Raw genomic sequence first — 26,325 nt, forward strand, 5'->3', positions numbered from 1 at the left:
TTTTACATAGCTGACATCACAATAACATACGTTCAGTTTGTAGAGTAAAAGCCGCAGTTCACCATGTAATCAGAATGGACATCAGATACATTTTCTTTGATTTCTGCGTTTCTTCCAGTCAGTGAAAGCAGAGTTTATACTGTCATTTCAATGTGGGTACCCAGATGTACAATAATTATATGAGTGAAATCCTTTAGAAACATCAATGAACGTATAAAAAATGATACTGAAATAATACCAGCAGCTGAAATATATTACTCCAAGTTCCAGAAAAGAAAAAGGAAGACAGAGACAGCTTCCTGTAACTAAATACAAAAACAGTGCAGGCTGATACCAAACAACTGCTTTTGTGCTACCAGTGCCTGAGGATAGAACTTTACCTCAGTGGTTTGCAGTAGCTTCACAACTGATGCTGCATTCATTGATGAAAAGCAAGTGCTGGTGTCAGTCTATCAGGGAATAGTATCTTTTTAATTTATAATATAGGAAACATAATCCAGTGATACTGTTAGACTTTAACAACCTTTTTTTGTAACCTTTTAGCTACTAAAACATAAACAGCCTGTGAACCCAAATTTTTAGACCAAACAGTGACAAACAATAGAGGCTCTTCTGTCCCTGAGGTAAATGATACCATCTTAAAGAAAAAGATCAATGATCATTATCCTTGTAGCTCAGCTTTGGTCTCCATCAGCTCCTTCAGATAGATAAATCCTACAGACTATTCTACACTAACGCCAGAGGAAAGTTACGGTATTGGAAATAAGCCAGAGATGTAATGATACACCATGAAAGAGACACTTACCTATTAAGTCTTCTGAGTAAAGGGCTCGTGTTAAAAACACCAACCTACTCCTAGTGCTGTATCTGTCACTTTCATAATCTTATTGGCTGACTGCTCGACTCATGTTCTCTATTTCTCTCTCTCTCTAGCCGATCTATGACAATGAACTGCCTGTTCTTTGGGGCAAGGCCTCGACTGTGAGTGGAAGAAAAATAACTGGTAGCACTGCCTTACTAATCAGCTTTGATAGATGAGGTGCTATTCATGCACGCTCTCATATCTTTTTACAGAACCTAGAATTATTTACTTTACTTATCTATGCTTCACTGTAGTTCTCTTTGCTTGGACTGTAAGGTGAAGCAGTACTCGGTACTCGGTCCCGGTCATAATCCCATCCCATCACAAATGGGAAGCTATGCAATGCAATTGCAGGTTTTAATGAAGAAAAGCACAAAAATTCAAACTGGTACGGATTTGATGAAATACCTATGAGATAGGGGTGCAACGATACTCGTATCGATTTTGAACTGTTCGATACAGTGCTTTCGGTTTGGTAAGCATATGTATCGAACAATACAAAATTTTAAATTTATTTTATCAACTTTTCTTCTGACGATGCTGTCTGTGTTGAGAGCTCAGTGGATCTGCGTTCGACTACTCCACCTAGGCTGCACTGTCGAGTGCAGATCCACTGAGCGCAGTGGAGATTTGCTGTGTTGTGGCGTTAACGTCATTTCAGATTAACGCTGACAGCACTAGTGGGAACACAATGAATATGAGTGCACATTTACACCGACAGTATCCTAGTGCAAAGACAAGTGGAAGCAGACAAAAACAACAAGCACGCATGCTACAAATGATACAAACTTTACCCGAGTCATTTAGACAGCCGTTAGCACATGATTCTCCTTATGGGGACCTGATATGTTTAATATGCTGCTGAGAATATAGCCCAGAAGAAGCGTATAGTATAGCTTTTATTTTGGAAAGAGCCATTACTCTGTAATAAACTCTCTTTTCCAAAGATGAGTGATTTCTCAATCAGATAGATTTATTATTTTATCCCTTTGTTGTTTCAGCAACATTAAATTTAAAAACTGTACGTTTGAGTTAAAAAATATATTTATAATTTTAATAAATGACAAATTAAAAAAGCATGAACATTGTTTTGTATCGAAAAAATATCGAACCGTGACACCAAAGTATCGAACTGAACCAAACCGTGAATTTTGTGTATCGTTGCACCCCTACTATGAGATATTATTGATGTGTGTGTGCGTGTAAATTTTTTATAGGAAAGAAATCAGGAGGCTTGTTGTGGTGCGGAGAATCTGAGAGGGAGCAGTTTCCGTCCAGGGGCAGTAGTTGCACAGGGATGAACCACTGGCATGGCCAATTTGACCTCAATCCTTTGTGCTGTGGTTGACCTCTTGCCAACCTAGGGCCTTATCCATTCTGCAAGCAGTGCAGGCCCATGCACTCTGAACCACATCTTGACTGCCTATTCCAAAGCACTGGAAGAAGGAAGCTAAAAGAAATGGCCAAATGGACATCCATAAAGTCAAAGCTAATAAATACCACCCCAACCTACCCACTCAAAGTTATTAGATCACAAAAGGAAGGAAACAGTTCCCAAGAAACTCTCCTGTTTTCTTCATGAGATCATCTTAAAACCAAAATGGCAGATGTGCAAGTGAAGAGGTACTATTCCTCATCTTCAGGTGAGGCGTACAGGTTAAGGGGTGAAATGCTGTTGACACTGCTGAAGGTTACCAACCAAGACTATCTTGAGTAGGCCACATCAGTGATTTCCTCACCTCACCTTGCTTAACATGCACTATTTTTAAGATGCACACAGTCGTATACTTGGAAGATAGGGAGTATAAGTAAGTATACATATACATACATATATATAATTTTTATACTTTTAAGCAGTGAGCAGTTTGTCTGTTGCCAAAGAGCATTTCAGCAGGATTTACCCAGCTTTGTTTACCCTGATTTCACCATCAAAGCCTCATCATTTAACTGCTGACTATCTATGAGTCTATCTGCTATTTGGAAGTTGATGTAGAGGGAGCTTTCATTACACTAACACCACTTCTTTACAGTCAAAATACAGACCTGGCAGGCCCATTGTCCTCAATAGCCCCCAAACCGGATCACACGCAGATAACTAATCAAAGCAAACCATCTAATGCTCTTTTGCATGCGGACACACATACACACAGTGTGGGTCTTCCCTTTTAGGATCAGTTATTCTAGCACCATCCGCAGAATGCCCCAGCGCCTGCTTTTCTCTGAGGCTTTGTGAAGTGCTGATGGTCAGCATGCGCCACGCCATGTCCATTGTGCTTCCTGTTGTTTACTAAAGGGATAATGCTGAAATGGCAGGGGACAAGGTCACACCTCCAGAAATAAAAGATCTAGCCACAGTGCCACCCAGTATTGTTGTGATGACAGAAACTAATACACGTCGGTACAAGTAGACCTGGTTTTGATACTCAATATTAATTTGGAAATGGATTTATAATCAATTTTGCTTGGTCCAAGAAATGACGCAATTTATAAGGGATGGTGTCATCTGCATAACCATAAATGATACATATGCAGGCTGTGTGACTGTATGATCATTATATGGTCACATAGACACAGTTGTGTTTACTTAAACCAAACACACATTTTGAAATATTTTCACTGAGTTTAATAATAATAATATGGGGGCAGGGATAGCTCAGTAGGTAAAGTGGTCGCCCCATGATCGGAAGGTCGGCGGTTCGAATCCACTTAACGGCTACCCTGAGGTACCCCTGAGCAAGGTACCGTCCCTACACACTGCTCCCCGGGCGCCTGCTTAGTGGGCTGCCCACTGCTTCACTGAGTGAATGGGTCAAATGCAGAGAAAAACAAGTAATTTCCCCATGGGGATCAATAAAGTATCCATTATTATTATTATTATTATTATTATTAATAGATTGCATTTATATAGCGACGCTCAAAGCGCTTTACAGTTCCACTATTCATTCACACACTGGTGGAGACAAGCTACAGTTGTAGCCAAAGCTGCCCTGGGGCAGACTGACAGCAGCGAAGCTGCCATATCGCACCATCGGCCCCTCTGGCCAACACCAGTAGGCGGTAGGTGAAGTGTCTTGTACAAAGACACAACAACCGAGACAGACAGAATAGGGGATCGAACTGGCAACCTTCCAGTCAGAAGATGAGCTTCCCAACCCCCTGAACCATGGTTGCCCCTGCAAGCTAAAGTCAAATAAAAGAAAAGGTAACACTCGAGTTACAGAACTAGTTGTATGTTTTTAGTCATAAACACGCACAACTAGATTTTTCCTTATTTGCCTCTGAGGTATCTGAATATTCATGTCATTGAAAGGCATGGCACACTGACTGATGGTCTTGGCTTTCTTTTTTTAGCTTTGTGCTGTTTAAAATTGTGATTTTTGTGCTAGTGTGCAGGAGCACGCAGGTGACATGAAGTGATCGAACTCATAGCAGCTATATATTTAAATGGGTTGGTGAGTGTCACCTGAGCCCCCCCGTATTTCATACTGGGATTATCACTGGTTGGTCGCTGTTTGCCTGAGGATTAAAACATCATGCCTTACAAGCCTTTAAAGCTGTCGACAACAGGTCTATTTATGAATGAGCAGTCAAAGTGAAACTAGGCTTATGTAATGTCATTCTGTACTGTTTTACTGGCCAGTTTGTACATCTGTCTTGCATAAAAGGGGACATAAGCTGTAAATCTGCTTGACCCCCCCACCCTGTAACCACTTTCAAATTCAACCCTGTTGAAGTAAATTCCCATGCATATCCAACCCCTCATAATCCCATGATATAAAAGCTTGACTGTAACAAAGCAAAAGAGTATCTTATTGTCTTTCCTTTTTTTTTCCTATTGAGGGATAGAGAAGAGCCCTGCCTTTGCAAGACGTGAATGCTAACAGCTTTGCTCCCGGCATATTTGTGTAAAAGAGTGAGAAAATAGCTAGGGAGGACTTTGAAGGTATCATTCACACTGCCTAACAAAGGAAACAAACTGCAACGTTCATTTTGTGACAAAAAGATTAATGGCACTAAGAATGGGATTGTTTTTAGATTGAAACATGAAAAAAAAAAACCCACATCAGACGATATTAGTTGTACCATCAAACCAAGTTTATATACTTAAACTATACAGGCTTTGTAAATGATAATTGCCTTAAAACAAGGACGGGGGGTTCTCATCCGTGCATAACTCATCAGAAGCTATTAACGATGGCTGTCATTAAAATTCGCTTCATCTGATGTCACATTTTACGGCTGTGATATCTGGAATATTGTGTGCATAGGGACATGCTTGCTGCTGGCTGCCGGCAGCCTGGTTGGGTCTGTGCAGGCATCAGTTGCGAGTGTCTCGCCTGTCTAAGGTCATCTCGTCAAAAGCCATGGGCTCAGTCAGAGCCGGGGGCCGTGCTGGCTCAATCCATAAGTGATTTTTTTTGTGTTTGTGTGGGTGACAGGTGGTGTGAGGAAAACTCGATAACCCTGAAAAATATGTTGATATCATGTAACAAAAGATTTTACAGCCTGTATAGCCATATTATTTTACTCGTTCATTCACTGCAATAAATGTCAGTTTGAGCTGCAATAATTTACAGAAAGATCTGCATGAAATGCAATGAATGCCTCATTTAATTGCTTTATTTTTAGTAATGAATATCCATCTTTTTTGCAGTTAATCCAAAACATTTCATCTAATCACTGTATTCTTATTCTAAAATGATCTTTCACAAAGCATTTACTATAATTGCCAAGGTCTTTGCCATCAATGATTAAGTTTGTAAAATGGGAAAGAAATCATCTGCACCATCTCTCAGCTATGAAATGAAAAGCAATGTTTTATTTAGCAAAATGAAGAGTAAACAGTGGTTCCGACTACACAGAAAACCATTAAAATCATGTATCTTAAAGTGTTTTAAAATAAAGATAAGTTGACACCAATTAAGGCACTGCACTGCAGAGGCTTCTGCTTCAAGGTGGGGCTGTATAAAGTGTGAAAAAGTGTGTTTACTGAAAAGCAAAGACTAGACATTAAAAAAACAGACCCTAAAATCAATGGGCAGTCTCATTCTAATACAGTGCTACAATGTGACAGGGCATGAACCCAGCTGGGCTTGTAACCGAGCCAAGATTCATTGGTATTCCTCTGGGGTTACTGCTAGGTAAAAGATATCAATAGATGCACATGGCCTTGGTACGTGACTCTGACATGACTTACTGTGTGGGGTCCTATAATTTATTTTGTTTCCAGCATGTGGCTGTTTTTATCCTTTGGGGCAAGACTGTTACACCTTTAACTTATTCCCACATATGGCTCTTGCAGTGGTGACATAACAAAAATAGTCACATTGTCAAACCGATGGCAGGCTAACTGACAGTCCGATCGGGGCAGGAGGGGAGAATGAAATGATTAGGGAGAAAGAAGAAAGTGGGAAATTTTTAAGGCGGAACGGGCTGAAATGTTGACAGGATGGGACGGGGGAGGGGACTGATTGACAGTGTTATAGCTGCACAACAAGCTGGCATGCCCCTTTTTTTTCTCCTCCACCCATCTGTTCGCAAGGATTACTCATAGAGACGGGTGGACAGGAGGAGAGAGGAAGCTGGAGGAAGAGGGCAGGGAGGAGAGGAGATCCATCATCGCAACCTGCGATAACTGAATTCAAACCACTTTTCCATGACTTCTTTTCAGTTAAATAAACTGCTGCGATAATGACTCACTGTTAAAATTATGGCTCACTGCAATATAGTAGAGGGCTCTCATGGGACTATTGAGGTAACAATGATAGTGCCGGAAGGTGGAAACACTGTAGTGATGTGTTATGTAATTGCTGAGTGTGCTCTACTTACTAAGACTATCGCTCCCCAGAATGCTGTGCCACTCACAAGCCATTATATTTGCTGCTCAGTATTTATTATTTTTTGTATTTATTTATTTTTTTCCTGTCTTGCAATGCAGATTTACGTTCCTAAGTGGACCTCAGTATTTGCTCAGTATTACAAAAGCAATCACATTCTTTCCAGCCTTCTAACATTTATACATTACTACTTGATAATGACTGTAAAACTCCCTGCACTGTTAATCTGAATGTGTTAATTCGCATCAATGCACCACGCTCCTGTCTGTTTGTGTGTCCTCTGCATGTGCACTGGAGTGTGCTGATTATCAGGTGAGCAGCAGATGATGCCAGGACATGTGGCTGCTATTTATCCAGTCATAAACAATCCCCTGTGTTCAAACAGTTGCTGAGTAATTACACTAACCCGTGCTGGCCTTTTAGGCTGTGGATTTATGGGGACTTTGGCTGTTTTTATTATGTGACCTTAAGGATTTTCCATGTTTACACTTGAATCTGTTCCCAAAAAAACTTTTATAGCATGTGTCTGACCTGTGAATGTCTCAGATAACCATACTACTCTAAACAAAATCAAACTTAAATGATCTGTTATAATAATTTTCATGTCTTGCACTCGAGTAGCTTTACATGATTCACAGTTTCACAGTTCAAAACAATTGTCGAAAATAGGGCACTTCAGCTACTTTCACACTCCTTTTAAACCAGCTGTCTTCTGATTGGCTTCCCCATTGTAAACAAAAGGGTTGACCAGGGTTATGGGTGGTGCTGTGTCCCAGAGATAACCATATTAGGGATATCTACTCTTACTGACAGCATACAGAGCCAAGAGTAGAAAAAACAGTCTAAAACTGAGCGTTTCGAGCTTGAGCTTTTGGCCCATAGAGTTTACTCGCACATAGGCTAATGGGGTTGTCGTAGCTATTCAGAGGTTACAGCATCCACAAGGTTTATTCTAGTGTTCTAGGTTTTCTTACTTGTACTTGCTGAGTGTACAGGGAGTGCAGAATTATTAGGCAAATGAGTATTTTGTCCACATCATCCTCTTCATGCATGTTGTCTCACTCCAAGCTGTATAGGCTCGAAAGCCTACTACCAATTAAGCATATTAGGTGATGTGCATCGCTGTAATGAGAAGGGGTGTGGTCTAATGACATCAACACCCTATATCAGGTGTTATATAATTATTAGGCAACATCCTTTCCTTTGGCAAAATGGGTCAAAAGAAGGACTTGACAGGCTCAGAAAAGTCAAAAATAGTGAGATATCTTGCAGAGGGATGCAGCAGTCTCAAAATTGCAAAGCTTCTGAAGCGTGATCATCGAACAATCAAGCGTTTCATTCAAAATAGTCAACAGGGTTGCAAGAAGCGTGTGGAAAAACCAAGGCGCAAAATAACTGCCCATGAACTGAGAAAAGTCAAGCGTGCAGCTGCCAAGATGCCACTTGCCACCAGTTTGGCCATATTTCAGAGCTGCAACATCACTGGAGTGCCCAAAAGCACAAGGTGTGCAATACTCAGAGACATGGCCAAGGTAAGAAAGGCTGAAAGACGACCACCACTGAACAAGACACACAAGCTGAAACGTCAAGACTGGGCCAAGAAATATCTCAAGACTGGTTTTTCTAAGGTTTTATGGACTGATGAAATGAGAGTGAGTCTTGATGGGCCAGATGGATGGGCCCGTGGCTGGATTGGTAAAGGGCAGAGAGCTCCAGTCCGACTCAGACGCCAGCAAGGTGGAGGTGGAGTACTGGTTTGGGCTGGTATCATCAAAGATGAGCTTGTGGGGCCTTTTCAGGTTGAGGATGGAGTCAAGCTCAACGCCCAGTCCTACTGCCAGTTTCTGGAAGACACCTTCTTCAAGCAGTGGTACAGGAAGAAGTCTGCATCCTTCAAGAAAAACATGATTTTCATGCAGGACAATGCTCCATCACACGCGTCCAAGTACTCCACAGCGTGGCTGGCAAGAAAGGGTATAAAAGAAGAAAAACTAATGACATGGCCTCCTTGTTCACCTGATCTGAAACCCATTGAGAACCTGTGGTCCATCATCAAATGTGAGATTTACAAGGAGGGAAAACAGTACACCTCTCTGAACAGTGTCTGGGAGGCTGTGGTTGCTGCTGCACGCAATGTTGATGGTGAACAGATCAAAACACTGACAGAATCCATGGATGGCAGGCTTTTGAGTGTCCTTGCAAAGAAAGGTGGCTATATTGGTCGCTGATTTGTTTTTGTTTTGTTTTTGAATGTCAGAAATGTATATTTGTGAATGTGGAGATGTTATATTGGTTTCACTGGTAAAAATAAATAATTGAAATGGGTATATATTTGTTTTTTGTTAAGTTGCCTAATAATTATGCACAGTAATAGTCACCTGCACACACAGATATCCCCCTAAAATAGCTAAAACTAAAAACAAACTAAAAACTACTTCCAAAAACATTCAGCTTTAATAATTCTGCACTCCCTGTATACACTGCAGATACAAACAGGGCAGAGCCAAGACTGCAAAGGGTATCAGTCACTGCCAGCTGTGAGTCATGCTCAACACTCAGCACTTTTCATCTATGCTAACTGACCTTTTTATTTGAAGTACAGCCAGGGATTGAGCCGCTTATAAAGTTCATAAAATGATCTGTCATGTGTATGTACAAATTATACTTGTAGGTCTGTTAGAGTCATACATTCGAGTAATATATACGTCTGTCAGAAAGGAAAAAAATATGTATTTAGCGTATAATTGCAACCAAGTGGAGTTTATGGCTTTGCAAAAACTGCAGTAGCTCCTTGAAGTGATACTAACCGTAACACAATGGGAGCATATTACTAAGACGAAAATATAAAAAGAAATGCCAACTGAAAAAAAGCACTAGAACAGACATGCCATCAGCAAAAACTGGGGCTGGGGTATTCGAAGAAGAAGCTGGCTGACACATTCAGTAACATCATTGTGCACACGTAGCATGTAGCTGCAGTAGCATTACAAGTGAATAAGAGCAAAGCATAAGCACGTTTTATAGTCACTGAACCTGGGTGACCCTCTTCTTCTACTCCAGGGGTGGCCAACCAGTCAGAGACCAAGAGCCACTTTTTTTTTACTGTGTTACCGCAAAGAGCCACATCATACGCATGGGCACACATGGACTCCTACAGTACTAAAACCACAGGCCAGTCATTTTCAACAATGAACATTGTGTGCACTGTCTCACACACACAAACTCTCAGTTCAACCAAGTCCACAAACAAGAATATAATAATCTACAATAGCATTTACTTTTGCTTTCGTGCAAGTTTTCAATCAGCGTTGCATATCTGGCTCTTTGCTTACTCAGGGCAGCACTGGCGACTTGCCCGCTGGCTTTTAGCAGAGTGGGAAAATGCGTTAAATCTCCCTTTTGAATATGTGTCTTGAACAGCTTCAGTTTGTTGACAAACGCAAACACACTTTGCACTAGGTCAGGGAGCATTTTTAACTTACCCTGCAGGGTCAGGTTCAGTCTGTCCAGTGGAAATTCCAAAAGTCAGGAATAGTTTGGTCAGCTTTGCACAGCCCCACAAGCCCGTTCACAGATCCCATCATGGCTGGTGCTCCATCCGTGGCTATTGCAGTTAATTTCGTTATGGGCAGATTTGCTTTTTCAAATGCAGCCATCATGGTTTCTTTCACATCTATGCCACGGGTTCTGTCTTTTAATGGCACAATATCCAGGAGTTCTTCTTTGATCACACAATCGTTTGAAACAGACCGTGCAAATATTGCCAACTGAGGCTTGTCTTGTATATCACAACTCTCATCCAATGCGACACTAAAATACTCACATGCTTGAAGGTCAGAGTGCAACTGTGATTCAATAGCCGTGTTAATGTCCGATATTCTGTGTTCAACAGTGTGGCGGGACAGTTGGACGTCTGATACCATGCGTTTTAATTTGTCGTTTTCAGGAGACAAGATTTCAACAACATCACTGAGGCATTTTTTAACGAACTCCCCTTCATTGTATGGCTTTTTAGCCCGTGCAATGTTCCAAGCCAGCTGATAGGATGCGAGCGTTATGGTCTCTGACCGCTTCGTAAATTTTTGGAAAAACTGTATCTGCTTTTCTGCCTGACTTTTCAAAGTGGCCAACTCGTGCTTGCGAAGTTCAGTCCCTTTTGGAAATTCCTGGTCGATGTTAGCATGGAGTGAGCTGAAGTGGCGCTGAAGATTTGAAGCTTTGAAATGCGCTAATGACGTCTGACATATAAGGCAGAATGGCTTACCATTGCGTTCAACAAAAAAATATAAACTCTCCCACTCTGTTAAAAACGTCCTGTGTTCATCTTCATATTTTCTTTTTGCTGTGCATTTTTTTCCTGCCATTTTAAGGGCGAACTTGCTCCTACTGGGAAACTTTGCGGTATTTTCATCTCACACACATGCGCATTTGATGAAAATACCGTATTGAACTCAAGCGAAGCGAACGCGCACATTTTAAAACAACAACATAAAAAAAAATCAAAACACAAACATAAACTTTGATATGAACGTAACCTGCATGAAACCAGGCAAAGAGCCGCATGCGGCTCGAGAGCCGCGGGTTGGCCACCCCTGTTCTACTCTATAGGTAGAAGCATTATTCTCTCAGTTATACACATAGACAATTAGAATAACTGAGGAAATTTAAAATCAACATTTCAAAAGATGTTTCACAATTGTTAAGAAAATGATGTGAACAAGCAGCCACTTGCTCAACCTGTTCTCAGAGAAGAGTAACACAAACAGATTTTTGAATCACATTTACAGAAGAAGAATGGGTCAGCATCCCGAGAATGTCACATGTCACTCACATTGGAATAACCGGAACCAACCATCATTCAGACTCACAATTTCATCATATATATAGAACTCGTTCAGACTGCTGTCTCCTCTCATGCTGCCATATCATCAACTACATAATGACATAATCTTAGCTACCCATTAATGGCTTAAACCTCTCCCTATATAATGATTTTTTACATCTCTATGCTACTTTTAAATTCAATAATATATCACTCATTAAAGAGAGAACAATGTAAATTGGCACATCGTGGAGAAAATGTAGTCAAGCAGTCAAAATATACTCAGAAGCAATCTCTGACTCACCTCCGAGGATTTATTCTCAGCTGCTGTTTGTCTTCAACGGATATTTCAACCTGAAAAAACAAGACGAAAATGACTATAAATAAGGAGTTTACCTCAGATTAGAAATACTATAAATAATTAACGTCTAAGCATTCATGGGGAATGACGCTGACTCCTTTGACATTATGTAGCAAGGGTGCTTTTACTGCATAATATTTGGCAAAGAAATTATAAGTCTATTTAAAGTCTATCACAGCTTCCATTTATGCCAACTCAGACCAGAAACCTAATCAGCATCATGTTAGAGGGAAGGATTTGGAGTTAAAAGACGTGTTCACTGCTCTCAAAAAAGACCTTGGATTTCAAAAAGACTCAGAAGCTTCAATTAACTAAATACACTTGGCAAACGCTTATTTAGACCTCTTTGATTCATTCATTGCACAAGGCCAGTGTTACCCACCAGCACTACATAAATACGTGGGCACCTCCACTTATCTCTCCAGGGAAAACCCAGTAAATGACTGCATATTGCTGAACACAAGGACCTCAATCAATAACCAAAATCTCTCCTGTCATTTTTATTACTTTTATCTCCAGTAGGGACACACGCACAATGAAAGGTTACCCACCACCATACACGCACTTGCACGCAGCGACCTCTGCTTCCCCCAAACGGGCGTCCCTTCGTGACCGTGAATGCATTATCATAATCTCCTGAGAGATACTCCATTCATCTCATATTAGCAAAACAAATGTGACAGACAAAGGACGGTGGCACATTTGGACGTGAAGCCATTAAAACTGTAGTTAGCTCAGATGGGAAAGATGGTGAGTCATGCAATAAAGCGAGGTTGAGCTGTTTGAATTTACTAGATGATGTAAAAAGATGAGAAAGGGTTCTTGATCTATTACTTAGATGCTATCACTTAGAGGAAGAACCTGGATGTTCCAGCCTAAGCCCAAAATGTGATCTGAAGGAAGTCAACAATAAAAAAAGGAAGGCAGTTTGTTGTTGTATAACCTCACCTTATAATTAAACAAACCCTGCATCGATTTCATCTTAATGAAGACGACTGAAAGTGCATTGATTTAAATGTGTCAGGATAAGCTGAATGAATTTTTCATTGTGAACTGATCTGATCCGATTTGAACTGAGCTGCATTGATCTTATCTCAGCTGAGTTGAAACAAATTGAACTGAGACAAAAGGGGGCACAGATCAGGGAAAGAGGAAGAAACAGTGTGAGATGTTAATGAATGGAGGCAGGAATGTAGCAAGACTTATAAAAAAAAAGGCAGAGCGAGGACGATGAGGGGGAAAGAGTGCTTTAAGAGAAAGAGAAGAAGAACAAACATTAAAAAATGAAGAGAGAGCGGGAATCAGAAGCATCCATTTTTAATCGGCAAATCTAAAAGCGCTTCATCATCTTAGCGCAAGGAGGGGGATGGAGAGAGATACACATATAGTATAAAAGGAGAGGAGAGGAGAGCTGGGAGGTGCTACAAGAGCAAAGCTAGCAGAGCTGACCCCATGCTCTAGCAGGTTGCCATGGAGACAAAAAAGAGACATGCAGAGAAGAATAAAGAATACAGTTTCCCTTTCAAGAAAACACTTAAACATATGGGGATCAAACCAAACTATAGTAAAACTTTGGGGGTGCATGTAGGTTTGTGTTCAAACAGTCAACTTAGCATAAAGTAAATCTGGTTTCAATAGCTTCATAAATTAGGTGTAAAAATAGTGATTATTTGTGAGACCTGGGTTAAGGAGATGGATGGATAGATGGATGGCTCCTTTCAGTGTGGAGCCAGCTGACATACATAGCCAAAACATAAGATCAACTTGGCTCAAACAGAAACACGATTGCTTGTAAAGGTAAAAAAAACAAACAAAAGAAAGAAAAAAATAGAAATAGAAAATTCAATAGAACATTAAATAAATCAGAACCTGTAATTTAGAATAATTTGTTAAAAGAGGTTTCAATATCACCTGTCAACAAGAAAAGAAAACCCCCCAAAAAGCAGAAACTAGAAGATCCTTGTCAGAGCAGCAGATGTACTAGTTAGAAATATTTGAACAGAATTAAGACAAAAAAGTTAAATTAACATCTCAATACATAAAACAGGGATTTCTAAATTTTCAAATGTTTAACCAGCTGCTTGCAGTCTTCCTTTTCCATCGTTTCCACCAAAATCCATAGCCAAAGAATATATAACCGCATCAGTAATTTCAATGCACCATTTGCTTTTCCTTTCACATGAATGAGCGATCCCACGATGCTGGGTTGAGTTTTTTGTTTTCTTAAACACATCACCAGCTGCTAACATCTCATCCTCGCATACCTTTGTAGCCTGGTTTTACTCAACAGAGTGATTTTACCTCAAGTGGTGTAACAAGTTTGTTGTTTCCACCTTTAGCAGTTTTCTTGAATATTTTGAAATGTACTATGCTTTGTTTGAGGTTATTGACCAAATTCCCTTTTCCTTACTCCTGTAAGAAAAATCTGTATTTTTCACATTCACATTGTTGTTTATCTTTTAATTTCTGTGATTTGCCAAAATTTGTTTTCTCCAGGTGCTTCACTGACTTCATTTTAAACAAATGGGAATTATTTTAAAACCCAGGACAAGAGACAAGTTACCTCACACACAGAACAAAGTCTTAAGTAAACATTTTCACTTCACCTTGAGAAGAATTCATGAAGTAGAAACAGATCTGATCTCAAAGAAACTAAAATAACTCTGTGACAACAGTATGTATGTGAACTGTAAGCTCCGATGATGAAGGCCACTGTTTCTCTACGTATGTGCTTACACCAACTAAACTGTGATCATCATTCTGGATTATTAAAGTCATATATGTGCCAAGGCCTGGTGAAATACCGCTTTGATTTATTATCTAGCTCCTGTTTCAATTAGCCTTCTGAGTTTATGAATCCACCGGGAGCCAGTAAACTGCAAGCATCTAAATGTATCGGTGTGTGGATTTTTCATCCTGTGATAGAATAACTGACCCCAGGCATGAATAGAAATTGTGAGTGTGGGCTGTAATCCCTTAGGCCAAGAGGGCCAGAGCAATCAGCGATGGTGGCAGCTGCCTGAAAAGCACACTTAACACATGCCCTGACTGCCTGGCCTCTTCACTCCCTACCTTTAAAGTAGTGAAATATTGTGTCCAGACAAGTGTGCCATCAAGTCTTACTCGCTTGCATTTGATCTCCACACACCATCTGACTTGAAGCCAGAGTGGGAGCAGCAAATACAGGCTTTCGGTCCCACAACAACAATAAGAAAGAGTTGCAGGTATTTGCGACCATGTTTTGGTTTCATTGTGAAATGAGAAGAAAAAAAAACAACAAAAAACGAGTGCTTCCATTGGATGTAGCACCCGAACAGTGACAAATGTCTATCTACAGATGCTTTTTTTGTGCACTTTTTCAGACATACCATCTGTGCGTAATGACATTTTGCTGTGATTGTTTACTACCGTGATTGTGCCCATGCACATCAGTCTACATGTTCCTTTAGAGACAGAAAATGACAAATGACCTTATTAAGATGCTAGCCTGGTTGGGTTCAGTGGACCGATTCATAGTGTTGTATAGATGTATAGCTCCCTTGGGCAAAGAGAAATTAAAACTGTATTAGATTTTTTTTTTTAAGCAAATCCCACCATTAATACAAGTACTGCAGTTTAAATGTTGAAGATACCACCAGTTCCTGTCAGGCTGAACCTCTTTCAGTTTACAGCTTATGCAGTCCAGACAGATGGAAATTATATAATGGTATTTCTTATGATCCGGCTACATTAAAAAAGGCCACAAGTCAGTGTCAGTTTGACCTTTCAGACTGCTTTTGAAGCCTCCCCCACAACAATTTAAACCCATACATTCCCTTGTAATGGTTGTGTGTGTGCTAGAGACACAGACTGAAAGGGAGGGTTGGTTACCATGACTGTTCTAAGGGGTTTTTAATTTTAACAGTCTGTGAGCATCCTTCAGATGACAGACAGCACACATAGTCCAGTCCCACACAGAAAAGGGCCGCCAAAGAGGAGCTGGTTTTAATCAGAGAGATTTATAACCTCCCGCAAGTTTATTTCTTCCTTCAGAGGTTAAAGAGGCAGTTCTCCAATCTGTGCTTTTCCCACTCGACACCGCACAGCGCACTCAATGGAGTCATCAAGAATGTCAAACATACACACAGAGACGGAGGAGAAAGAAAGATAAATCAAGATTAAAGAACAGCAGGAAGCAGCTTTTTAGTTTCATTGGCTGATTCTCTACTGAGCTTTCTGCAGCTGGGTGATGCATACTGTAAAAAAAGAAATCCAGGTATGAGCTCTCTGGGGATTGATCCAATCAACAAACTCATCTCAAAGTCCCAGCAGAAGGATGAAAGCACGAGTGAAGCAGGGAGGGAGTAAAAACGTGTTTGGAGCAGCAGAAGAAGAAACAGGCCGACTGTAGGGAAAGAAATGATGTGCAAGATGAGCCAATGAGCCAAAACTGGTGTAGATGAAATACTCTGACTCTGATTTAACAGTCAAGTCACAGTAAGAGGGTTGTGAGTGTCTGGATTCCTGCAGGCTTTATATGGAAATGCTCATTTGGGCTGTAAAACTTAATTTAACATAAACATGCACTCCTACCCCTAAAGCTTTAACATTTTACTTCCTTCACAGGCCACAGATCTATGCAATTAAGCACCTTGTTTGAGTTTACTATTCAGTGACACTCCACAAGAGATAACAGCTGCTCTATCAATCTGACAAGAATCTTATGATGTCCTAAATTAACTATTATTACAGATTTCAATAACAAACTTAGAACATGAAAGCAAAGACCACACTGCAAAAATCTTTATCTACAGGAGTTTTTAGACTGCAGGACTTTTTTCATAATCCATGTTATTGCTGAGGGATTTGCCTTTTTTGGTGTGAAACTGAAGAACTACATTTGTTGTGGTCTTTTATGGTCTAGCAGGCTAAGTGCTCTCCCAGCACGGTCGACACTTAAGTGCTTACACTAAGTGTTCTAACCAAGCGGCAACATCGGGGCTGAATGAAACCAACATGGTGGTTTGTTTATTTGTCACTTAAAACTGACTTCACATAAACTAATCTTTTCTGTTAAAAGGCCCAAACATAGCATAGATCAGAATATTTATGAAAAATAAATGTGGTTATAGCGTTGTACAAAATATAGTTTTCATCTCTCAATCTAAATTTCCTTTCATAACAACTTTTTATTTTTCAGCTACATATGTCTTATATAAGTTATGCATTATTTTTGATGGGCATGTCTGTGCTGACCACTGTTTGTCTACTACAGTAGGTGTCCATTCAATCAAACTGATCTGTCAATGAGCCGTAGGTTTGAGTACCAACTTAAATGGTAAATGGGCTGGTACTTATATAACACCTTTGTTCTCAAATTGAGACCAAAAAAGCACTTCCTAATAAAAGTCTCATTTGCACAGACTCACACATGGATGCATTGAACATTCAGTAAGAATACTTCAACATGTAGATGGAAGAAGTCGATGGATCGATCTACCAACCTTGGTAGATGATCCACTGCCATTCCTAAAGTACCGTTTCACACTAAATCAGCTGGTTCCAAACCTCAGAGCACACCGGGGTTAGAGGAATAAAGACAGCGAGGGGATGTGTGGTCACTCCTGTGACATGTTGAAACCAAACAAACACGTGGCGGTGGCAAACCAAAAACTGATATGTCAGGTGTGGTTACACTTTTCAAAACTCAGTGCAGAAAATGCTTTCTTTAACATCTTTATTGCAGAATGTAAAGCTGGGTATGGCAACGCATCCAACCTGAAGAAAACCCTGGTAAAACCCAAAATACAACTAAAAGCTGAGTGTACTGGATTTGAAGCTAAATTCATTGACACGCATGCTAACTTCAGTCTACCTGGGGCCTGTTCTTCGTACCTCGCTAAGTGAGTTAGCTGGATTAGATTGTTGACGATTTCGCGTGATCCTGGATCGTTCGGTTCCCCGAAGCCCATCCGGGACTTGCTCTCATAGCAACAGAGCCGTAAGCGTAAACCTGCTCGGGAGCAGGTTTACTTTATGTAAACAGGATTAGATCGCGGCCACGCAGGTATGTCCGCTTCATTTATACGAAAGCAACAGCGATATTCCACCACTGTTTCACCATAAATAAATAACATCAATGTAACTAAAGATAATGCAGCACTTGATCCTTTTATTGATGTCACACAGATACATACAGGTCAGTCCCTAAAAAAGGGAAATGTACTATTAACATTCTATTACATGTATGTGATTATTACAGATGTAATTCATATTTCAGAGTAGTAATTGTAAATTACTTCGTGTAATCAAGATGAGAGACCACGGCTATAAAAGCGAAGGTGGATTTGGGAAGCCTGTCGCAGCCATGTCCTGTCCGTATACGCGACCAACCCATTGCGGAAGGTGCAAGATTGATAAGGAGAGTCCTCAGAATACAGCGTATGTTGCGGGATAGACAGGATCCTTTAGCTCAGCGCGACAGTGTGCTCATTGAGAGATATCGATATTCCCGTGAGGGTATTATTTACTTAACCAACTTGTTGACGAGGGGGTGCAGGACCACCACCTGTCTTTTTTTGCTCTGCCCTTTTCTTGGTTGCTGTGATGAACAAACTAACAGAGTATTACAGGCCAGTATTACCTTGCCAAGAGACGAAAAGCAACCTAAGAGATAAATATTACCATTCTGTAGAATACTCCTGTATTCCACTTTTACTTGTTCCCATGTTCTTGTGGGTCCTGTTGTGGCTCTAATGTGAAAGGGGATATAATATAACGTATTATAATGTAATGTAATGCCATATAATATTGGATAATATCGTGTCATATGATAGATCTACCCTACCGCCTACTGGTGTTGGCCAGAGGGGCCGATGGCGCGATATGGCAGCCTGGCTACAACCGTAGCTGCCTCCACCAGTGTGTGAATGTGAGAGTGAATGAATAGTGGTATCGTAAAGCGCTTTGGGTGCCTTGGAAAGCGCTATATAAACCCAATCCATTATTATTATTATTATTATTAAATTACCTACGAGTCTGATTTGTCAGCAACTTTCTGCCAGCCCTCGCTCCTTGCTTTTGCAGCCTTTGCAGTGTTCTCTTGCGTTTTAATTAAACTCTGAAACTCCTGACATCCCTCACTCATGAGTTCTTGCTCTGCTGCCGGAAAATACCGAGCACGCCCCTTCGACATTTTCGCCGACCAATCAGAGGGTTGCCGATCACTGTTTCTGCTATCGATGCGTATCCCCTTTTACGACACCCAGTGATCGCACATTACTTCATCCAGCTGTACTAATCGTCAACAGCAGGTGTGTTCGGGGAACCGGATTAGCGAGCTCACGGTTAGCGCGATAGTTTGGTCTTGGATGTTTCATTTGATCTTGGATGTAGTGAGCGACGTACGAAGCACAGGGCCCTGTTCTCTAGCATAGATCAAGCTGAGCCCCTATTATAAACAAACATGTTATGTCAGATAGTATGTCTGAAACCTTAACATTTAACTCTAATCGGTAATCAAATACCATGTAAAATTATAACATATTATCACTGTAAGAGTCATGTCAACATCACAGACCTTTTTCAGGCAGTTTCCTTTGAAAGTACTAGTACCGGATTTTGTTACTTTTATATTTAAAACAAATTCCACACCAAATCCTTCTGTGCTGTTACTTTCTGGAGCATTTTGGATCTGCTGTTTCATTCATTGTATCAAAAATACTATTTAAGAAGTCAGTGCTCCGCTTTCTGGTCAGTAAAATTTTTGTATTATTTTATCCACGTCTGCACTAATTAGCAAGTATCTTTATCTGCGCATCTTGCTAACCAAGTTGGTTATATCCACTCCAAATACGGTTAGTTCACACTCAACAAATTGCAATATTAGAGCTTCAAAACAGCACTCCACACCCATCTTTTATATCTTTTACAGTATATGGGTCACACACATGTATAAATAACCTTAAACCACCATTTAAAAAAACTTGTGTAAACGTTAACAAAAGGCTGAAAATTTGAACAACAGCTCTTAATGTAGGGCTTAAAAAACACACAAACACAAGAGTACTGGGTTGACAGTGAAGTTGGGGCTATTAAGCCTGCATGCAACTAAAGAAATAGAACACCATTTTCACTGGCATACCAACAAATGACCAGCTTTAATCAATTCAGCATACATTAGAGCTAATATATAATGATATATTGAAGGTTATATAGTTCTTGGGGTAGGCCCCACTACACAAACACAGCCTTCATCACAAGTAAAGCAGCGCAGTAAAAGAGCTGCACATTTGTATTGAAAGAGACCTTTTAGTCACCCTTTCTGGTGAATGAGGCACAGGTCTAAACCAGTATTGGACATTGTGAGAACAATTTGGTTTCAAAATATCTTGAATATGCATTACAGTATGACTGCTATAAAAAACTAGGCCGCACAGAGCTTTAACTAGTGTCGCCATAGAGAGTGTCAAACAGAGTAGCATATGAAAACTTAACAGAGTAGGATGCAACACGTCAGAAACATGCTGAAAAAAGTCCATACAGCCAGAACCCCGGAGACCCTCTTAACGAAAGCAACAACACAAAAGGGATGTAAGGAAAAGCAAAGATGGAGACAGATGTAGAACTAAGCAATGAGAGTGAAAACGAGTGGAGGACACTGAGAAACAGAACGGTGGAAATGAGAGTGTGAGGAACAAAAGGCTTGTTTAAAAAAGGGTGAGCAAACAGCAGAGGTATATGGCCCTATAGGACGCCTTGGAGACATCTAATATTGACTGCACGTCTTCCACCTCACACAGAAAAAGGCAGAAGAAGAACAGATGAGGATTGAGGCCTCCTAATATTAGTAACAGAAGTGGAGAGGGATTTCTCTAAGTGATCTCATTAATTTAGAACTCCTCAAATACAAAAAAAAAAGTTCTCAGGCTTAAAGCTGTGATGAGGAAGTGAGAAGCTCATACAAAGGCTTTCTGTGTCAGCGAAGTGCAGATCTGCCTGGCAGTGTGCTGTAACCAAGAGATTAAAGCAAATGGGATATCACTTTTTCCCTTTGGTTTAAGACAGGCACCGCATGAAGACTGATGCTTGATTGTAGCTTTATCAGACTAAGAAGCACATTTCTCCCTCTCCTGTCAGTCTTACTCCAGACAAACGAACACCTTGGAGGAACAGCCATCCTGCACAGGAGACTCTAGCTCCTGTTTATTAGTGTGTTTATTAGGATGTGCTTACTGAAAGCACAGCAGGTGTGGTATTCATACATGTGCCCTAGCATTATGTTATGAATGATTTTTCTAGTTAAAAATAAAAATATTAAGCACCTATTTTTTAACCTATTCTTTTCCATTTATGTTACATAGTCAGTGTAATGAGGCAATGTTAAAAAGGATTATGTTCAGGGACTAAATACCCGTGGCTAAGTGCTTTAAAAGGCCACTTCAGGGATCTGAACAGTGACTAAATAAGATTTGAAAACACTCAATCAAGCTGTGGCTTAGCTATTAATTAATTGTTTATTTAAGATATCAGCCCAGCCTATATCTTATTGGAACGATAATGTCCTTTAAAAAGTCGATATGCCAGCCAGGCCTCATGAACGTTTGTGAAATACTCACAAAGAGAATTCTATGCGGATTTTTTTTGCATGTTTGTTTACAATTTTTACATTTTTTAATGCAATATAGAACATATTTTATGTTAGGTACATTTAAAAAGTATGTGACAGGCATTTTATTTTAAATGAACCTTCAATATTTTTGTAAAGGTAATCAACTCATATGTGGAGTTCCTCAGGGCTCCGTGCTGGAACCTATTCTGTTTTTAATATATATTTTTCCTTTAAGATAATACAGCAGTTTCCTGATGTAAAAAGATTTATCTTATCATCTTTTTGCTGACAACATTCAGCTAAACCATTCATTTAAGCCTTCTGAAGTTAATAAGCTCTCCGCTCTGATTGACTGTTTAACCAACATTAAACAATGGTTGAACAACAATTGCTTACAGCTAAACCCAGACAAAACAGAAACTTTGATTATTGCACCAGACAGCACAATACCTGATATTAAACAGTGACTGGGTGATTTAGGTTCCTCACAGAAGCATAACCTTAGAAATCTAGGTGTTATTTTTGATGAAGCTTTTTCTTTGGAGGAACATTTAAATCAGATATTAAGAACCTGTTTTTCTCAATTGAGGAACATTTCAAAACTTAGATCCATCGTGTCAACAAGTGAACTTGAGATGATAATCCATGCTTTTATCTCTACAAGACTCGACTACTGTAACAGTCTGTTCACTTGTCTAAACAAGAAAGGGCTAGCTCATCTAAAGGTTGTTAAAAAGTCTGCAGTGAGGCTACTGACCCGTTTGAACAAGGGAGCTCACAAGACCCCTGTTTTAAAGTCGCTACACTGGCTACCAATCAGATTTAGGTTTGTCTTTCTGTGAACCCCTCTTTCCGGGGAAAGCTCTAAAATGTGTACTTGAGCTCCATATCACTCTCACTGAACAAGAACAAAGCAGGGGGATATCTAAGCAGCAGCAGAGCTTTGCCATAAATGCATTAACATGTTTGTCTGTTTTTCTTCTGCATTTTGAAGTGCTATATTTGTTTATTGGCCATGGGGTCAAATAAATCTCAGTTGCCGCTCGCAAGGCTTTCAGTTCTGTGGCTCTCGGCTTTGTTAATGTGACAACGTTGTCTGGGATAACAAAGGAAGGCTAATGTGCAAATTTGCCTGACGCCTTCCTATTATCTGACAGCCATGAGTCATGCCCTCACCTGTGCAGAAAATTATGACGCTTGGTATAACTTATTTGGATGCTTTCGTGGTTCAGTGATACAGTGATGCTGTTGTTTCCTTGCTGCAGTGTGCAGGACCACTGTTGCATGAACTGGACACAGATGATTCCATACAGTGCATACACTTGGCTCACACACACCGCAAACCTCCTTTATTTGGTTCCTACCTTTGCCTTGATTTTGATTAAACAAATTCTTAATCAAACAACATTGATCTAAAGTCAAATTCTAGCACACAAAATAAACCAGACAGCAAACATCAGTCTGAGACCTACAAACCTATCAAAGATTGGCAGGTTTGAAACAGGCTAATATCACACTTCTGCCATCATTTGGATAAAGCTGTTAAGGTATTTTGATACATTTGTGACACTGTAGATAATAGACTGTGTCTGTGTCCCAGTAGCCTCATTCTTTGACACCAATCTCAGTACTATTGGGGACTTGCTATATCTATCTTTTAACACCTTTCCATGGCTTATGGAGGAGATTTAAAGATTTCATGTGTTGTTTCTTTCACTTCTCCAAACCTCTTATCATTCCTCATAAGACTAGCAAAAACCTCGTTTTGGGCCAGGTCTACAAATCTGTCCATTCCAGCAAATCATCAGCACTGTGACTATAAAAGGCAGCTGTGCTGCTAAAAAAAGCAAATGGTCCAGTAAAATGGAAACATGGGCATAGCAGGAGTAATGACAAGTCACAAGCACGATTAACACCATTGTTGAACTGTGTCGAGCTAGGCATGGTTTAATAATATTCATGACTTGTATTCTCAGTATTCTATAGTGTAGTTTGTTTTTGTATTTCACCATGGCCACACATCACGGCTGACTGGTTAGGGTGACATTTTAGGGCTGTTAAATTAAGTAACTTCAGACTGGATACTATGCCACAAAAAAGTAGTTATATCAATAAAGTAGCAAATGGTTTACTGACATTTATGTAAAGATGCCAGTTTTTACATAGTGATGAATCCACGCAAGCAAAGTGCACTTAGTCTGTTAAGCATTTTAGCATCTTTGAGCACACTGCTTTGGATTTACATTGGAAAATTTGTGTGAAACAGTTGATGAAAACTTTAAAAAGTATTAGTACTATTTGAGCACAATTACTTAAATAATACTGCCACACTGCAGTAATTCAAATAACCCCTCATTACAACCAAGGTATGCAGAATACTATAATTTTATTGTAACAGTTTGGGCCTGTTAGTACCAACTGAACATCTTTTAAATATCATACTTTGCCAATAGACAGAATAAAACATGGACCTAGCTTCCTTGTCGGAAGAAAAGGAGCTATAGAAGTCTGTGTTGTCCTGTGAAAACACTTTCCTGATGAGTTTATGGGCTTAGTCACTTGTTTGGCCGAAATCAATAACACCAGGGAAAACTAGGACTACTGGACTTAGCAAAGTAGCAGACCCCAGCAGCATGCTGTCAGCACATCTCACATAACACACACACAAAGAAGCAGAGATTATTCAGTTCTGCCCACGGGCTTCACTGCCTTGTTGGAGAGTGGAGCTGAGCCCATGGTAGGCGAGACAGCATGGACCCAGCTGTAAAAGAGAGGCTGTAGCTATCTCTATAGAATGACCCTAGTCAGCAGTTTAGTACTACTAAAAACAGATGCTGTCAGAACTAATGAGTGTAGCTCGCAGCATTGCAGCTCAGGGTTTACATTGGGACAGTCCACAACAGAATGCCTTCTATTTACTAGTTGTTTGTAATCCTGATATAATACTTTGTTCAAAAGAGAAATAACTAAAACAGTGTGTTGTGCAGGAAAGTCCTGCTTTCTCTTGCTCATTGCAATATGGTTGACAATGATAATAACAGCAGGAAAGATTTGGGCAATCAAAGACACACTGAGTTAACCCACTCTACTCAATGCAGTGTTAATGAGGTTGTGAAGGAAACATGGGGCAAAGTGTTCAGCTGCACTGATGCACTCCTGGTCCCTAACCCTAATCCCAGAATCAATACTCTTCATGTCTAGATGTGATTTGAATGCATCCGCAACTAGATGTCCTGATACTTATGGATTTGTGATGCCAGGTCCACATCATCAAACAGAAGGGTGTTAATGAAAATGTCTACATACTAGTATGTGATTATATTTTGAAGTATTAAAAACTAAAAACCAGAGGTGTGGACTCGAGTCACATGACTTGGACTCGAGTCAGACTCGAGTCATTAATTTTATGACTTTAGACTTGACTTGAAATAATGTTCTAAGACTTGTGACTTGACATGGACTTTTACACCAATGACTTGGGACTTGAATTGGACTTGAACCGGTTTACTTGAAAAGACTTGATATTTTACCCCAAATATAAAATTTAACATGCATATTATATAGAGATTGAAAATGTGACGTCATTCACGGATAGAACCGCAAAGGATTCTGGGAACTCGTGGCAAGCGGTACTAGCGCACGCAGGCTTTCAATTAAAATCAGTTATACAGTGATAAAAAGAAACACAAAAATGTCAAGAAGCTGTTGTATTATTAACTGCAATAGCCGGTCGCATGACAGCCACGGGAAGCCGACGGGTAAAGAGATCGGTTGTTATCGGATTATGTCGTTGAAGAGAAATTGTTCGAGCCATGTTTCCGAAGTAACAAAGAGGCGACTGGATTGCAGCCATTCAAAGACAAAATATAACGTCCCAGAACACTCCAGCTCACATGTTAGTCTGCTCCAAGCATTTCCACAAAGGTCAGTCTGCTGTTGTAGTTAATACGTCATTTTTTTAACATAATTGGTGATATAGGTTACAAGCAAGTCTGGCGCTGAACAGAAATGGTCGCGCTATGCTCCTTTGTTTATTGTGCATAAATAGTGAATTGTCCTGACACAATATTGCGTTTCGCTTCTGTTATTATGGTACATTGACAAAAACATATACTTTTATTCACAGGATAAAACAGTTGTTTTGTATCACTAATTGCACAGTAGGATTACAGCATACAATATTATTGTCACTGCTACATTTCTGTGATGCTACCAAAAATTATTTCCACTGCTAATTAATTACCATTGAGCTCAAAGGTCCTATTAATAAACGGTTAACGAATGTGTATTTATGACGACGATTTGTGAGACTGGTAAACTTATGATACGTACGATGGTCTTTACTTTCTACACGGTGCATTTCAAGGTCCTGCACCCATCCGTCGGTAAACTGTACCTGGGCTTGTTGCAGTGACCGGAAGTTACTAAACTTCATGAGTGTATGCACTCACACCAAGAAGCGTATAATTATAAATATGCATATAAATATGCTAAGATGAGATAGCTGACTTCATCTAACTTGCAAATGTTGTCCAGGCTACGTTGGTGATGCAGTTTTTTTTAATGTGTATGATATTTTTGTCATGTGATTTTAAAGCCAGTCCTACAACCGCATCCAAGAATAACATGCAGCTTATCTCAGAACTGTCGGTGAAAATTATTCTTGGAGCTAGGTTTAATTGAGCTGCATTTTAAAGAGGTGCAATTTCACAATTTGTGTATATTTTCTAAGTTAACTATTTTGTCATGTGTTGAGAAAAACACAGATTTAAAAATTACATGGTCTAATATTTACACTTAGCATAAAACTGCAACATGCTTTTTTTCGTTTTTTTTTTAAAGACTCAAAATGAC

At 39.9% G+C, this 26,325-nt stretch overlaps 1 protein-coding gene across 11 annotated transcripts in view; it reads right to left on the minus strand.

Moving 5' to 3' along the window:
- The window catches only part of nrcama (neuronal cell adhesion molecule a), a 77,664-nt gene that overhangs the window by 33,282 nt on the left and 18,057 nt on the right, over positions 1-26,325 (minus strand). For 8 of the 11 annotated variants that reach the window (XM_085386176.1, XM_085386182.1, XM_085386179.1 and 5 more), the window contains exon 2: positions 11,826-11,875. The gene's annotated coding sequence lies outside the window, so the exon portion shown is untranslated. Of the gene's footprint in view, positions 1-10,181; positions 10,801-11,825; positions 11,876-26,325 lie in introns of those variants that run through there. The other 3 variants (XM_085386178.1, XM_085386185.1, XM_085386177.1) reach the window with 1 other exon arrangement.

Source organism: Rhamphochromis longiceps, linkage group LG17 (assembly GCF_057381845.1).
Source record: "Rhamphochromis longiceps isolate RC_006_pf linkage group LG17, R_longiceps_female_GT1.1, whole genome shotgun sequence".
NCBI lineage: Eukaryota > Metazoa > Chordata > Actinopteri > Cichliformes > Cichlidae > Rhamphochromis > Rhamphochromis longiceps.